This window comes from Hipposideros armiger, unplaced genomic scaffold, assembly GCF_001890085.2.
Source record: "Hipposideros armiger isolate ML-2016 unplaced genomic scaffold, ASM189008v1 scaffold_27, whole genome shotgun sequence".
Taxonomy (NCBI): Eukaryota; Metazoa; Chordata; class Mammalia; order Chiroptera; family Hipposideridae; genus Hipposideros; species Hipposideros armiger.
The window spans coordinates 1,438,237-1,453,804 of NW_017731377.1; the positions used below are offsets into that span (position 1 = coordinate 1,438,237).

A 15,568-nucleotide genomic window follows, 5' to 3' on the forward strand; every position below is an offset into this window, starting at 1 on the left:
AGGGAGGAAGGGAGGGAGGGGCGGAGTGAAACAAGAAGGACAACTTAGGCTATTTGTAATATATGGTTAACAGTTTCACCCATTTTCATTTGTTGGAATGCTTTTGATTTTTAAAAAATTGCTTCCTTCTCTTTGACTTTCCTCAACGAAATTGGTACTAGAAAGGGGTTGTTTTTGTACATATATTATGGTGGTAGGACTTTGAATGTTAGTTCATAGAAATAAAGGGGAAAGGAGAGAAAAAAGTGAGATGTGAGGGGGAAAGGAAAACGGGAGAGGGGAGAGTAAGGAGATGTCAGGAAAGAGAAGAAAAAGGGTCAGAAAGAGGAGGGTATGATGGGTATGGCGAGCTGAAGGGTGCGGTGCGCTCTGGAAATCAGGTTGCTAGGTTTTTTAAAGTTTTGTTTTGCAATCGGAATCCCTAGTCCAAACTGTCCCCTGTGGGAAATTAAGCAATCTTCAGTGTTTCGTAGTCCTCCTAGCTAAAAGCACTGGCCTGGGCTCCACCAAGAAGGGTATGAGGATGGGATACCGCAGCTGTGGAGCCATCTCGGGGGTGTAGTTCATCCAAAGCATCAGACCACCCAAGCATCGGGATAGGAGCCAGTCCCCCAGGTCCTGGTGTGGTTTGGGTTCCCTGGTTAGGAAGCCCTGGAGTAGAAGCCATGCTCTTTGGGGATTTAAAACATGTAAAAAATATTATATATATATATATATATGTATATATATATATATATATATATATATATATGTATGTATGCAAATTTGATCTTAGATTATATTGCAGTTATAGATTTTAGATAATGGTTTTCACTTATCCCTGAGTTAACAATAACGATCAGGTGTGTGTCTGAGGTTTGGTCGAGTTCCTTCGCTCACCCCCATCAGTTATCTAAAAAGTCTTGTCCCGACTTCGCATGTGTGGAAGTAGACAGTCACATGTCTCTTAGGACTGTAGACGATGCACACTCTTCGGTTCACCGGGGCTGGCTTTAAGTATTTCAAATGGTATTCCTCTTTGCTCCCAGTTTTGGTTGATCCTTGCCACACGACTGGATTAAGCTCTTGTTTTTTTGCAAAGCTCTGGGATTTTTTCCGTAAGCATGCATGCCGAGCGGCCTTTTCTTGGTGGTTACATATTCCAAGTGTTTCAAAACTCAGAGACCTTTGTTGGAGCGCGGTCAGCATTTAGGAAGGCCTTTCCTATGGGGGTGGGTTTATTTTTAGACTTGAATTTCACCGGCCGCTCCCATCGGCCGAGGCTCTGGAGTCGGCAGCCATTCCCAGCACAGCCGGGAGCAGTCTCTCCGCTCTCCCTCGATAGGGTTTCCTGAAAGGGTGAGAGGTATTGATGGGACGCCGGCGAGAGCTCGCAGGGGCCGGCAGGCCCTACTCCCGCCGGCTGCGCTCCGCTCGCAGCTCCCGCCCCCGCCCCTCCCGCGGGGCGTTTCCCACAATCCCCTGCGGCGCCGCCGCCGCGGCGGGACCCTGGCCAGCCGCGGCGGCGGAGCGGAGGCCTCCGCGGGCCTTCGGGCGCTGTCCGGAAAGTCTCGAACGCCCCCAGCCGCTCGCGAGCGGCCGGGTTCGGCCATTTCCGGCCCGGCGCACTTCGGCAAGTTCCGCAGTCGCTTGTCGGAAATGGCTGCCCGCCGGCAGGGGGAGCGGAGGATCCCGCGCGGCCTGCAAGGCGGGCAGCAGGCGGCGAGAGCGGCTTTTGGGAACCCGAGTTTCGTACAGGCGGCGGTGGCGGCTCGTCCCTGAACTGGAAGCCGGTAGGACTCCTGGCGGCAGCTGCGGGAGCCCGGAGCAGCTGGGGGCGGTGGCCCGGAAGGGGCTCGGGGTAGGGATCTCGGGGCTGCTCCGAGCGCAGGGCACCGGGCGGACGGGCGGGATTGGGTCCGGCAGCGCTGGGGCCACTGGAGCAAGCGGGGTGGCTTCTGCCCAGCGCAGCGGGGGCGTGCAGCTTCGGCGTAGGCCTTCCCACACTTCTCGGGGGGGGGGGTCTGGAGAGGGAACCCTTAGGGCCTTAACCACCAGCGAGGAGGGTGAACAGGTCAACGTGGGAGCTTTAAACACAACGCCCCCATACGGCCCCGATAGCCCGGGTTTGCGTTGCCTCGCACCCACTCCCACCTCTTTTTTCTTGAAAGCTCGGCGTCAGCCGTGCAGCCTCGTCTGCGCCATAAAGCCCTCCACCCTTCCTTTGCCCCCCCTATATTTGTCCAGCTGCTTGTGTAGAGCATCTGCTGTCGACGAAGGGGCTCCCCCGACCCTTCCCCTCCCACACACCCCCACATCTGCTTTGCACTGCATTCAGACACTCTTCCTCTGCAGCTGCTCTTCCTCTGGCTCGTTTTGCCAAGCTCACCTCCTTTCATGATGAGCCCACAGTCAAAATAGCCACTTCCTGTCCAAGGGTCCAGGTGCTGCTGTTCTGTACATCTGGGGTTCTGGTGCTCAGGCCCAGGCTCCGTAGCGATGGGCCTAGCGCTGCTTGGGCAGGAGAGGGGCTGCAGGGTGCACGTCTGTACTACTGAAATCTTAGCCGAGGACCCGACCCCCGCGCTGCAGGGGATAGGTAGTCTGAATGCGGAGCCCTTGGGAGATCAGGCAGGGGTGCCAGACTGCAGCTAGGGTGTTAATCCCTTCTCCACATTATGCCAATGTTTCAGTTCCTTTTTAGACATCTGTGGCTCTTAAAGGACTTGAATTTGGTGGACTTCTCCTGGACCTTCTTTCCTTTTCCAAAATTCTAAGGGCTTCATCACGTCCTTTTGGTTGGACTCCCGAGGAGGAGGAGGAGGAGGAGGAGGAAACGCAGAACAGCACATGTTCATTTTTTTTTCCCATATGTGATTTACTTAAGAGGCACCTTTAGCATTTCTTCTCATGTTGTCCTATTCCTCCAACGTAGGTAGCTTCACTTTTGAAGGCCGGGCTCTCCATGTGTTCTTTTGTTTTTAAAAAGTCTTTGTGTGTTGCGGTCGTGCAGCCTGTCCGCATTTTCCCCTGTTTTGCTCAACAATTAGTTTTGCATCTGGTACAGCTTTTATAACTATCAGGGTGCCCTGGGATAGTGGGGCCTTGAGAGTCTTTTGAGTGAAGCTAAGCATTCTAACCAGCTTATGTAGCAGGGGAACTTTTAAATATTTCATGATGGAAAAGAGCCATCTTCTTAAACTCTTACTTGGTCTGTTAAAAATACCTTATCCTCTGGGGAGCCTGAGGAATCATAAGTACTCATAAGTATGTGGGAAACCAGCTTAAAGGCTTTTTGGGAAAGAATTAGCATTGTGGATCTCCAGAAAACTTGAAACATTCATTTCAGACCTGAAGATATGGTTGATGCTCTCAGGGGGCATACCTACTAACCGAAAGATGGACAAGCATGTATGTTTATTCCCCCACTCTTCGCTTTTCTGGAGGGGCCGAACTGGCATTGAATGTTGGGTGTGCAGTTGAAATCTCTTAATGATTAGGCCTCAGACTTATAACCTGTGAGTGACAAGACTAAGTGAACAGGCGACAGAGAAATGAGTCAGGGGTGAGGTTAACCCTGAGAAATGGAGTTAGTTCGAAGTAAGAGAGTGGGGAAGGTTCAAAGGGTGGTTTGAAGTCATCAGAAGAATGTATGGGGATTAGATAGGGATGTGCCTTTTCCCTGAGGACACTAAGCTAGCTGTTGAATGAAAAAGTCACTGAAGGGTGGTGCAGGAGTGAGGTGGTGGCGGGTGTGTGTGTGTGTGTGTGTGTGTGTGTGTGTGTGTGTGGTGTGTGTGTGTGTGTGTACTCCCCCCGCCCCCCATTTTGAAGTGAGACTGGTAAGTAGTCCTCTGGTGGAGTTGGAAATATTGCCTGAAGTAGAAGTGGAGTCAGATATTAGGAGAAAAATGAAGGTCCGTCCAGATCTGCTGGCAGAGATTTGAGCGCCTTTGCCTATAGTTATTTCAGAGTGAGGCAAGGAAGACGAATCTTTCATAAAGTCCTAAAACTGCAGTCATTTCTGCTGAATATTAAATTTAGCTCAGATAACTTGTGTTAACATATTTCCATTTTATTTCTGTTTCCTCTTTAATTTTTAGTAACGGTTTCTTTTGGAAACCTGTAATGATAGAATAAGAGGAAAGAAAGGGTTTTTCACGTATTTACAGGTTCCATGAAAGTAGTGGAGCTCAGGCAGAGTGAGTTTGAGAACTCAAGAGGAACAGAGACTATATGTGTGATCTTTTCCTGTCTGAACCAGTCCTGCACTCCTTGTGTACTTGGGGATTTTTGGATCTCTTGGGTGATATCACTAGGTGGAAGAGAAGCAGGATTAAAAAGTTTTTAATCTTGAGTATACGTATAAGAGGAATATGGAGGAGACTCCATTTAGTGACATATTTACCTCCCCTACACTTAGGGCATAATGTTTATTGTGTAAGATTTTGTTCGCATCCACCGAAATGACCCATTAAAATTCCAGGGATGGAACCATAGGAAGATGAACTACGTGTCAGCAATCAGCCACCTCTGTGGTTTGTAAATAGAGTATTTTTTATAGAAAAGCAGGTAAACTTTTTCTGTAAAGGGCAAATAGTAATTATTTTAGGCTTTGCAACTATTCAGCTCTGCTGTTGTAGAGTGAAAGCAGCGTACACATAATACATATATACAATCCATGCGTACATCCGGTCCATAACCGAGCAAGGCTGTGTTCCAGGGTAACTTTATTTACAAATCAGGCTATAGTTTGCCAATGCCTGCCCTAGAGTGTTTCCTCCTCACACACGTCATTACTTTGTTTATTCCTCCATTTGACTGCCCATTACCTTTTAGGCTGGTCAGTGACATTAATGATTGACACTCTGGATGTTTGCTTTGGTCAGGGTTTTCTCTTTTATCCTACCTTATATTGTTGTCAGTGTAACCTACGTCTCCAACTTCCTTTTAAACATTTTTTTCAACAGATATTTGATACTTTGAGGGAGGAGGAAAAAATGAATTAGGCTGGGAATATGTCCTTAGCCTGTGTAATAAGAGAAGACATACATAACTACATTATGATGGTAGATTACAATAATGTCTTCAATTGCCATAGTTGTTTTACATTGTATAATACTTTCATAAAATTTTTTTGTCACAAAGATTTTGATCTTTACACTAACTCTAAGAGATAGGAGGCTAACTGTGACAATATTCCTTTTTTGGAAGGAGAAGGAAGGAAGGTAGGAAAGCAAATGGAGACTTGAGGGGCTTGGTTATTTGATCGGGGCCAGATGTAGTAAAGGGCAGAATTCTTGAGCTGGCCAATAATATTTACTGACCTGGCCCCCTTTGAATACTTACAATGACATGGACCTCCCTGGACAGCCCATTCTAATGTGTAGACTAGTTTTTAGGAAGATTTTCCATATGGAGCTGCAGTTTGCCTCTCTTTGTCACTTTTTAGGGTCATATATTAGATTGTCGGAAGAGTCATGACGTATTTTTTCTATGTTTTTTGTTGCAAAAATGCGTCATGACTTTTCCAACAACCCAATAGAACAAGTCTATCCCTATTCTCTGTGGTAGTACTTCCGATATTGGAAGGTAGCCATCATGTTCCCCTAAGATATGAGTTGCAAACTGGTGTGCATGGATCAGATAAGGCCTCTGAGTAAATCATTTCACTTACACAAAAACTGAAATTGGAAGCCTACTTTTAGTAATGGGGAGATTTCACATAGAAATCTATTTCTGGCTTTTCTTGAGGAAAAATTAGGGAATTTGGTGATACAGACATCATATTTCTGATGGCAGCAGTCTCCCTAAATATATATAAATACTCTCCGTTTTGCTGAAGGCTCTGCCTGCTGGCTTTACTCATTTACTTTACTTTCAGGCCCTCGTCGTCATTGAGCTTGCCATCTTCTTCCTAGGTCTTCTGTTCCACAGGCTAAATATGTATCCCATTTCCTTCAGCTGTTTCTAATTTCTAGTTTTAAGTTCCCTCATCAATTCGTAGTCCTTTGCTCTTCATTTACTTTAATGCCCCTCTTAAAGTGTGGCACTCAGCACAGCATACACTGTTCAGTATACAATGTTGCCTAAAACTGTACAGAGTAACAGTAACCTTTACTCCTTTGTTTTTAATACTATGTTAAAAACAAACAAACAGAAAAATAAGGTGCTAGTTTTTCTTTTTTCTAAGCAGTTGTATATTCTTGACTCACTGAAATTATAGTCAACTGAAATCATAACTCTGTGTGTGTGTATGTGCTACTGATAAACTAAATCATTTCCATGTATGTAGTTTTGGGATCTACGTGCTGAACTTGGCCTTTCTCTCTATGAAATTTCATCTGTTCAGATAGTCCAGATCCCAAAAATCTTTGTGTTGGGTTTTCCCCCCAGTCTTGACCCACTTTTCCTAGCCTGACTTCCTTTCTTTATCTCTGAAGTACAGCTGTAAAATGTAATAACGCTGTGGCTGAGGATGGAGAAAATAGTCGATGAGGACCCAAACTGTTATTAATGGATTCAATAGAAAATTAAGGGGTGGGGACTTCCAAGGAAAGTGCTATGCTTGAAATCTTGGAGGTGAAACAAAAGGAGGTGTTGGGAATAGCCTTGCTGCCTTGCGTTGATGTGTTGGTAATATTACCCTCCCCTCTCCACAAAACAAATCTGTATGTGTGTGCTTTCTGTGTGCAAGGCAGTTGTAAGTCAGTGGGGTCCTAGAATCTAAAAAGATCTTTGAGGTCTAATCCAACCCTTTAATTTATGAGTTAAAAAAGGATAAGGAGCGTGTGAGTCAAGGAGGACACGGAATTGTGAAGTTAGGGGATGTGATGAGTCAGAAAGATGGTAATGATAAAGGGATGGCAAAACTGGAGTCTCGAGTTGAATTCACCCAGGAGTTGAAGTAGGATGCCTGAGTCATAAAGCGGATTTTTGGATGACTTAGCAAACTTTTACTTCACTTTTCTGTCTCATTCAGGGTGGCCTGTGGCATTAATGATGTCAGTTGTATGCCTCTATAGCATAAAATAAAAATCGTCTTTTCATGAGAAATGGGAACCTTTGAGAAATTTGTTGATGCTCTAGGCAATCGCACATCAAGTTGATTGTTCCAGGAGGATGCTTTAGCACAATCCATCTTGAAGACCTTATCTTTAAAAAAAACCCTGTTTTTACCCCCCTTCCTTACAGTTGAATCTGCATTTTTCCACTTAACATTATATTGTGAACATTTTCCCATTTTATTTAAAATGGTTGAAAAGCTGTTGACAGCATTATAGTCATATGAGTGACATGGATTTGTCATACTTTATATTTAACCTTGCTTCTAATCTTGGACATTTCATTTATAATTGTTTTGGCTACTATAAAGAATGCTGTGGTGGTGATGACATCTTGATAATACAAACCTTTGTTCACATAGACTTCATTCCTAGAAAGTGAAACTGCGCAGTCAAGATATGAACATTTGAAAGACTTTCGTTACAAGTGGCAAGTTACTTTTTGGTTTATCTGCTTACTAGTACAGTACAAGAGCACCTGTCAAACTGCAGCTGCCAGCTTAGGACGGAGATATACTGTGTGCTCAATTAAGAGGTATATTTGGTAATGTTTTCGTGTGAATGTCCTTGAAGCCAAATCTTTTTTCTCATTCATGATTCTTTCTTAAGAAAAGCTTCTGGAAATGGAATTGTAGGTTCAAAGGGTAGGCACAGTTTCAGGGCTTTTATTCCTTTCTTCCAAACTGGACTCCAGAAAAGTGTGCCAGTTTTCACTCTCAGCAGCAGGAGGTGGAAGTGTTACCCTTGATCCTGGTTAGCACCAGGTATAATTTTACAATTCTTTGCTGATTTGCAGGTGGAAAACGGCACTGTATCTTGTTTTAAATGTACATTTCTTTGATTGATAGGAAGATTAAAAATTTAAAAATGTTTATCGTTTGGGCCTCTTTTTAATTTTCTGTGTATTTCCTTTGACCACTGTTGTGTTGTTTCCTTGACTTCTATTACAGTGATGTCAAGTGGCAGATATTTCGCCCAGTCTTTGCATTGAATCTGAACTTTTTTTTTCTTGTAAATGTATAGAAGCCTGTGATTCTTACATAGTCAAATCTGTTGAACTTTTCTTTTATGGATTTTGCTTTTGCCTGGATTCCTATAAAAGTGGCTGTACTTATCTTGAGAGGAAGTTACTTGTATGTTTTCCTTTTATGGTTTCGTTTATTATAGTTACTTCTTGAATCCACCTGGGACTTCGTGTTGAATTTAGTTTGTCATGTAGGAATCTGACTTTATTTTTTTCCTAAGAGCTAATTGTCACCTTATTTATTGAAAAATCTAGTGTGCTGTACTTCCCCCCCCCCCCATTTTTGTAACTTTTCCCCACGTACTCTAATGTTTCTGGTAAAGTTGTAAGAGTAGTATAAGGAATTTCCACATACTGTTCACCCACATTTCCTAGTTTTAACATTTTGTCATATTTGCTTCTCCCCTCCCCTGCCTTCCCCTCTCCTCTATCCTCAAACTGGTGGTTGTTGGTGCTAATTCAGTGCCAAGAGGAATCCTAAATTTGGGGTGCAGTGAGGAAGGAAGCTTTATTTAATGCGAACAGCTCAATTGTGATACAGCACGGCTGTGAGAACAGCACAGCTATGGAAAAGCTCAATAGTGTTATATGTTATAGCCCAATTATGAAGCAGCACAGATTTGAAAACAGCGCGGCTATGGAACAGCTTTAGTGTTACAGCTTAGTTATGAGGCAGCACAGCTGCGAGATGAGCCTGGGGCCAGCAGGCCCTGGGGCCAGGCCCCTGTCTGGCTAGACACTCCACCTGCTCTTTTGTACTCTGGTCCAGTGTGAAGTCTTTGGTGTTTCATCTTCAATGTTTCAGTCTTTGGTGAGAAGGGAAGTATGCTCTCTGAACCAGAGGGCTGATTTATATAGATAGAAATCCCCACCCCTGGTCCCTAATTGGTCTGTCCAAATGAGGACTCCAAATCCTTACACTTTGATTGGTCCAAAAGATACTGTCTTGATTGGTCAGAATGGAACCACTCTGGTCAGTGAAAATGTTGATGGGGATATAGCTGCATAGCTCCAATCAGATGGGGAAAGCCTCAGTCCTGTTGGTTGAAATACAATCCCAGGAACTCCTTTGTAAGGGCTGGCTTAGGTGGCAGGAACACAGTGTAAGCAAGCAGTTCAGTGCATGTTTTTCCCTTAAGTGCTGTTTGCATGAGAGACCCCTGTTTAGAAATGGCTTCTAGACGCTTTTAAATTTTAGCCCAGGTAGCTGCCAGGAGCCCGTCCTCATTATCTTCTTTCTCAAGATCCAAAGTAAATGATTTTTTTTTTAATTGGGGAAGGGAATAGTGTTGGGGAATTGGGGAAGGGGAACATTGTGCTTTTCCAGGACCCATCAGCTCAAAGTCAAGTTGCTGTCTTTCGATCTTAGTTGTGGAGGGCGCAAGCTCAGTTCCCAAGTCCAGTCGCCCTTTTAAATTTAGTGGTGGGGAGCGGGGGGCGCAGTCCATCATCCCATGTGGGAATTGAACTGGCAGAGCATGCGCTGTAACCAACTGAGCCATCCAGGTGCCCGTCAGCAGCTCAGCGGCAGCTCAGCTCAGGCGCAGCTCACTGGCCCATGTAGGAGTCGAACCGGCCCCCCTGTTGCTCAGAGCTTGCACTCTAACCAACTGAGCCACCTGGCTGGCCCCAAAAATAAATGATTTTTATATCCTGTTTCTCATCAGCCTTTTAACAGTGAATCTTAGCATCCAGTGCTGAATCTTTCCTAAAACAATTATTAATATGATAGTCACTAAATGAAAGTTAAAAAAAAATCTCCATCATTTCTGCCATTGCTGTATATTTATTAGGTGGAATTGTACTCCAAATGACTAATTTTTCCTCTCCCTCTTTATATACTCGTCATTTATTTATGAATATATGGTTTCTCATTTATTGGGAGATAATCTATTGGTATAATTTATTTAGTCAAAGTGTCCCAGATTTATCCAGAGGGAATTGGATCCCTTCAGAGGACACTGATCCAGTGTCCTTTTTAAAATATGCCCTAATTTTCTTTCAGTACATCTTTACTTTCTGGCAAAAGAAAATGTTCCAGGCTCATTTTTATTTTACTTGTCCAGTCCTGAAATTAGCTGCTTATTCAAGGAGCCTTCTTAGATCAGTTCACACTGATACCTCTAATTCCAGTGGAACACCACAGGTGCTATTCTAGTCTCCCCTCGTTTCTATATTTGTAAGACATTACTTTAGCAATGAGAGAAAACTGGTTTGATCTTCTATCCGGACCATTAAAATTTTCTCCATATCATCAATAGAGGTGTTTTACTTTCTTATCATTCATGTGTTCACTGGAGTATAGTGTACTATACTTTATTTTTTATTTTTTTTCTGTCTTCCTCTTTTGTGTGCTGTACTTTAAAGTGACTGCAGCAAGATAGTATTTTTCTTCATTGCAAAAGTAATACATGCTTATTATAAAATGAAGACAAAATGAGTCTTTTAAGTAAACAAGTGGTAAACACGTGAGTAGCAGAGTAGGGGTCAGACAGACCTGGATTTGTATCTGGGCTTCTCACCTTTCTTGCTGTCTGGCCTTGAACAAGTTTTACTGAGCCTCAGTGATTCACTCTTCTTTATCTGTAGGTGAAATAATACCTACCCACAGGTGTGAGGATGAAATGAAGTATATGTAAAGTGTGTCATCCAGAGTACATTGTCAATATAAATAAACATAGTTATAACAAGTGGAAAGCATCCCCTACCCTTCATGTCTTCCGAAGGCATATGATGTAGTTTGTAGACTTCCTATATGAATAAGATATGTCTTCCTTAGCTGTCTGTAATTACATTGATTCACATGTCATCAGTCTGAATGGGGATTGTCATCAGTTTTTTGTTAGACCAGTGGTTTTGTGTTAGAGTTGTATGCTCTGCGTTAAAATCACCTGGGAGCTTTGTCAAACTGTAGGCGCCTGGGCCCCACACTTGGGAATTCTGTTTCTGTTAATGTTGGATGGGTCTGGGTTTATCATTTGGAAAAATTCTTAGGTAAGTTGTGAATCTGAATTGTAACCCTAGTTAAAAACTGACTGGTAAAGCAATAGAATTTTGATTTGTGAGATGTTATCAAACAAGAAGAGAAACACATATAGGAACTGGCATACTTTTCAAATTGAGGACCTATCCTGGGAGGTGAGACTTCTGGGTTCAGGTTTATTGTTGACTAAACAGGTGACGTGGTTTAACCAATAGTCTTGTTAATACCTATATACAGCTGAGCAGTAGAAGGAAGGCTTATAGCTTATTGATGAGTTCCTTTTGTGCATTTTGTGATTTATCTGCTAGTGGCATTTGTGGAACATTTTTGGACTTAGGAATCTGCTCTTGAGCCCAAAGAATACTTGTTTTTCCTTTTCTGAAAGCCCTGTAATAAGGGTAGCTCAGCTCTGTGGTTCTCTGCGATTATATCATAATCTTTACTCTCAGGTCAATATGTCAGTGCACAACCAGTTTTTCTTACCTGATTTTTGCTTTTTAATTGCTGATAATTTTCTATAGGCACTCCTCATTTTATTGTGGTTCACTTTATTGCATTTCACAGATGTATTTTTTACAAATTGAAGGTAAGACCCTCCACTGGCAAAAAGACTGACTTGCTTTATTGCGGTGGTCTGGAACCAAACCCACAGTATCTTTGAGGTATGCCAGTATTTCCCTTATTTTGTAACTGGGTTAAGTTTATCCAGTAAATAAATTGTGAAAAGCACATGGCTTTGATCTCCTGTAACTTGTGAATTGCCTAAATGCAGTTCTTACAAGTCATTCTTGATCTACACTTAGCTTCCCTGGAAAGTGCCTTTTGTCATTTTGAAGTCAGAGTGTTAACAATAGTGATAATGTTGGGAAATTTGTTTCAGTGCTTCCTGATTTTTGAACTAGGTTACTACCTTGCCCCATAACAGGCTTATGCCCCATGTCATGCTTATGCTTGTAGAAAATCGAAATGATGTTTTTTTTGGATCTTTGCATTTAAAGACAAAATAAAACCTCCGAAATACTGCTTTCAGCAACCTTTCGGAAATGATTTCCTGTACAGAACAATCTTTCCCTAATTGGAAGGGCTTGGGCCAAGGCAGTAATAGCAGCAGGGTGCATACAGCTCTGTAGGACCTGCACCTGGGTTATGATGGAACCATGCCTGTTCAACGGGCCAGTTTTGACTTAAATGAAAAAGAAACTAGTACTACATGCACAGATGCACAGGTAGGTCATAGGTACACTGGCTAAGATAGTTTGCCCTGAGTATATTGTCTTGTTTGGTTTAGCAGATGTTGCTGTAAAAAATGTCCAAACCTATGGAGAATTTTTATGAGTATTTGAGCCAAACTGATAACAATTGCCAGGAAGCAAAATCTCAACAGATTGAGCAAATGCTCTGGAGAATGGCAGTTTTGCAGCTTATTTTATACATTCGAATCAAAGGAGGAGACATAAGGAGAGTGTATGAAACCCATCGGTGGTGGAAGAAAGCCAAGTGGGGAAATCTCTTGGATTGGATAAAAAGTAAGATAGACATATACTTCTTTTACATTGGTGGGTACAGGATGGTTAATAACATTTACAGCACATAGAGCTGGTATGTGAGGAACAAGATAACATTGAGGGCTTCTCTGGTCTAGTCCTCTGTTGCAGTTGTGCCTTAAGGGGTCTGGAAAAGATTACTCAGACCACTCAAAGATATGTTATCTTAGATGCAAAAAGACAATAGACAGGCTCACTTAAGGTAAAGATTTACCTTTGTCAAGGAAGCTACAGGCCAAGGATGTGCCTACCCACCTTGACCAGCTTTTAATTAGGAATTATGTTCAGACCATCCTGTGTGGTTACTTTCGTTCTCTGAGTTTGTAAGGCCCCCATGCTGGCCTCCCCTGAGCTTGTCAGGTTTAGTATATGGCCCCTTTTTCGTCCACACAGATAAATACTTTAAGAATATAAAAGTGACTTTAGGTTCTGGAGTAGAATTACCGTGTGTTTTAATTATAATTAATCATTGTCCATGGTTACAGTGGAGCAGTAGTAATATGGGTAATTGACAAGTAGTTTATGCATGATGTGTGTGTGCACTGTGTTCCTTGAGTTAATATCACAGGCTGTTTACCATAATGATTATGACATTGAAAGTGTGAGCCTTAGAGTTCCAGTTGGTTTGATTTGAATCCCAGTTTTACTCAATATGGATGACCTTGGGCAAATTACCTAAGCTCTGTGCTTTGATTTCTCATGTACAAAATGGGAATAATAGTATAGTACCTACTTCATAGGATTGCTGTGAAGATTAACTATGTTACAGTACATAATAGGTTTAATCTGGCACACAGTAAAAATTCAATAAATGTTAGCTATTATCATAATTATTTAAAATATTAAAGTCAGTTGGTTTCATTTGGGAACATCTGGAAAGTGTCTCGCTTCTCTCTTTCTTGCCCCATTTTCCCTTCATACTTTTCAGATGTAATGCATAATAGCAGCCCAGATGGAAAGAGCAGTTCCCTTATTTCTTCCCTTCTGCTTTCTTTCTCTCTTTCCTGGCGTGTTTTACTTTAGTTCAGTTTTGTTTTGTTTTTGTATGAAGAAAAGAATACAACTTTATTCAAAGGCATTAAAGGAGGCTTGAATAAACAGAGAGGTACCCCAAATCCACAATAGGAAGTTTCAACATATCAGAGTGTTTTAGTTTTAAGAGAAGAAAACTCAGTAGGATGGTTGTTATAGCAACAAACCCTTGAAAGCAAATTCCTGATCACAGGTAATGTTCCTGTGATAAAGAGTTTTTGCCATTGTGATAAGGAATGTTTGAAGAGAAGGCTCTGCCAAGAAGAGGAGATAAGAGAGGGTGCTGGTAGGAGTGAGAAGATGAAGGGAGAGCATCAGTGTCTGTAGAATTCCGAATTGGGACTCCACCCCAACTACCTTCTCACTCACCACTCGAGACTTCGGATTATTTACCATGTTAACTTTCTAGGAACGCAGCTTGTTTCAAGCTCTTACGTGAGTGGTTAGCAGATCAAGAATTCTACTTGCCATTTATAAGCAAACATTTTGATTAGGGAAAACATAGGGCACTGACCATGATCTGAAAGATGAATCTCTGTGTGCAAGTATTTTGAATTTTGTTTCCCTCTTTGCTGGGAGAAGGCAGTAAACCTCCTTGTACTCTTAGGAGATGTATCTTTGCTGCCATTGGAACATTAAGGAGTGGATGTCTGTGTGGCTCGCCATTGGAAAGATGTATCAGGAGGCTGGTCAAGTGAGAGAGTCATCCAGTTAGGGGGCTGATTGAAGCTCATTGGCAAACTCAAGTAAGTGAAGACAGAGAAAGAGGACAAAGGACAAACCCATGAAGAACAACTGTATTTAAGGAGTGGTGGAAGGAACCAGAGAAAGGGCTGTTGGGATGGAGAACCCAGGAGAATGGATGAGTGAAAAATGTAAAATACACATTAATAGGTAATATGGGGTGGGTGAGAGAATGACAGAACACTTTGATAGGAGGAATAAAGGAAGGTATGAATAAATGGAGAGAATTTCCATGCTTCTATATTAAAATACTTCCCTACTTAAATGAACACTTTCCTACTTAAATGCATCGTAATCTAATACTTTTTATATGTTACTGAATTCTGTTCACTAATATTTTGTTACGCATTTTTGTGCCTATATACATGAGAGATACTTGTCTGTAGGCTTTTTTTTTTTTTTTTTTGCCCTTTTTTCCCGGTCCTTTCTGGTTTTGGAATACGGGTAATGCTAGGCTCATAAAATGAACTTGGAAATGTTCCCTCCTCTGAAAGTAATTGTGTAGAATAGGTGTTTATTCTTTAAACATTTAGTAGAATTCTCCAGTGAAAGCACCTGGGGCTGGAGATTTCTGGGAGTTTTAAAATATGAAGTCAATTTATTTAGTACTTATAGACCTGATTACCTATTTCATATTGGGTAAATTGTGGTAGTTTGTGTTTTTTAAGGAATTGGTCCATTTCATCTAAGTTATATTTATGTGTGGAATTGTTCATAGTCTTTTGTTATTATCTTTTTGATGCCTGTATTGGGGAGGAACAAACTTTAATGTCAAGGTTCTTTTGGTGGGTCTACTACTCAGATAGACATGAGACAGATTAACAAGAAATAATAACCAAATTTAATACATACATATGTATGGGAACCCTGCATACATGAGAGAGTCAGAGACCCCACATGCACCAGAGGTTCAGAGATAGAAGGGGAACATGGGTGTATAAGACATCCTGAGCTGGGGATGAGGTAAGGTGCCTGGGGGGTTTCAAAGGGTCATTGCAGGATGATAAGAAATGCTTAGTAAATAGAAGTTTGCCCTGCCCTGTAGACAGGTTAAAAGAGGTTATCTTCAGATAATCTCTTATTATGGGCAGAAGGCCCCTAATTTTTCTTCTAGGTGGGGAAGGGAGGGGCAGAAGTTTCTCTTGAGTCTGAGGCTAAAAGGGAGTGCCCTTAGCTCCAAACACTCCACTTACCACAG

At 42.2% G+C, this 15,568-nt stretch overlaps 1 protein-coding gene across 7 annotated transcripts in view; it reads left to right on the forward strand.

The window, feature by feature from the left end:
* The window catches only part of EXTL3 (exostosin like glycosyltransferase 3), a 121,348-nt gene that overhangs the window by 58,826 nt on the left and 46,954 nt on the right, over positions 1-15,568 (forward strand). For 2 of the 7 annotated variants that reach the window (XM_019636151.1, XM_019636157.1), the window contains exon 1: positions 1,688-1,772. The exons of 2 other annotated variants lie outside the window; for them this stretch is intronic. The gene's annotated coding sequence lies outside the window, so the exon portion shown is untranslated. Of the gene's footprint in view, positions 1-1,591; positions 1,841-15,568 lie in introns of those variants that run through there. 3 more of the 7 variants (XM_019636156.1, XM_019636155.1, XM_019636153.1) reach the window with 3 other exon arrangements.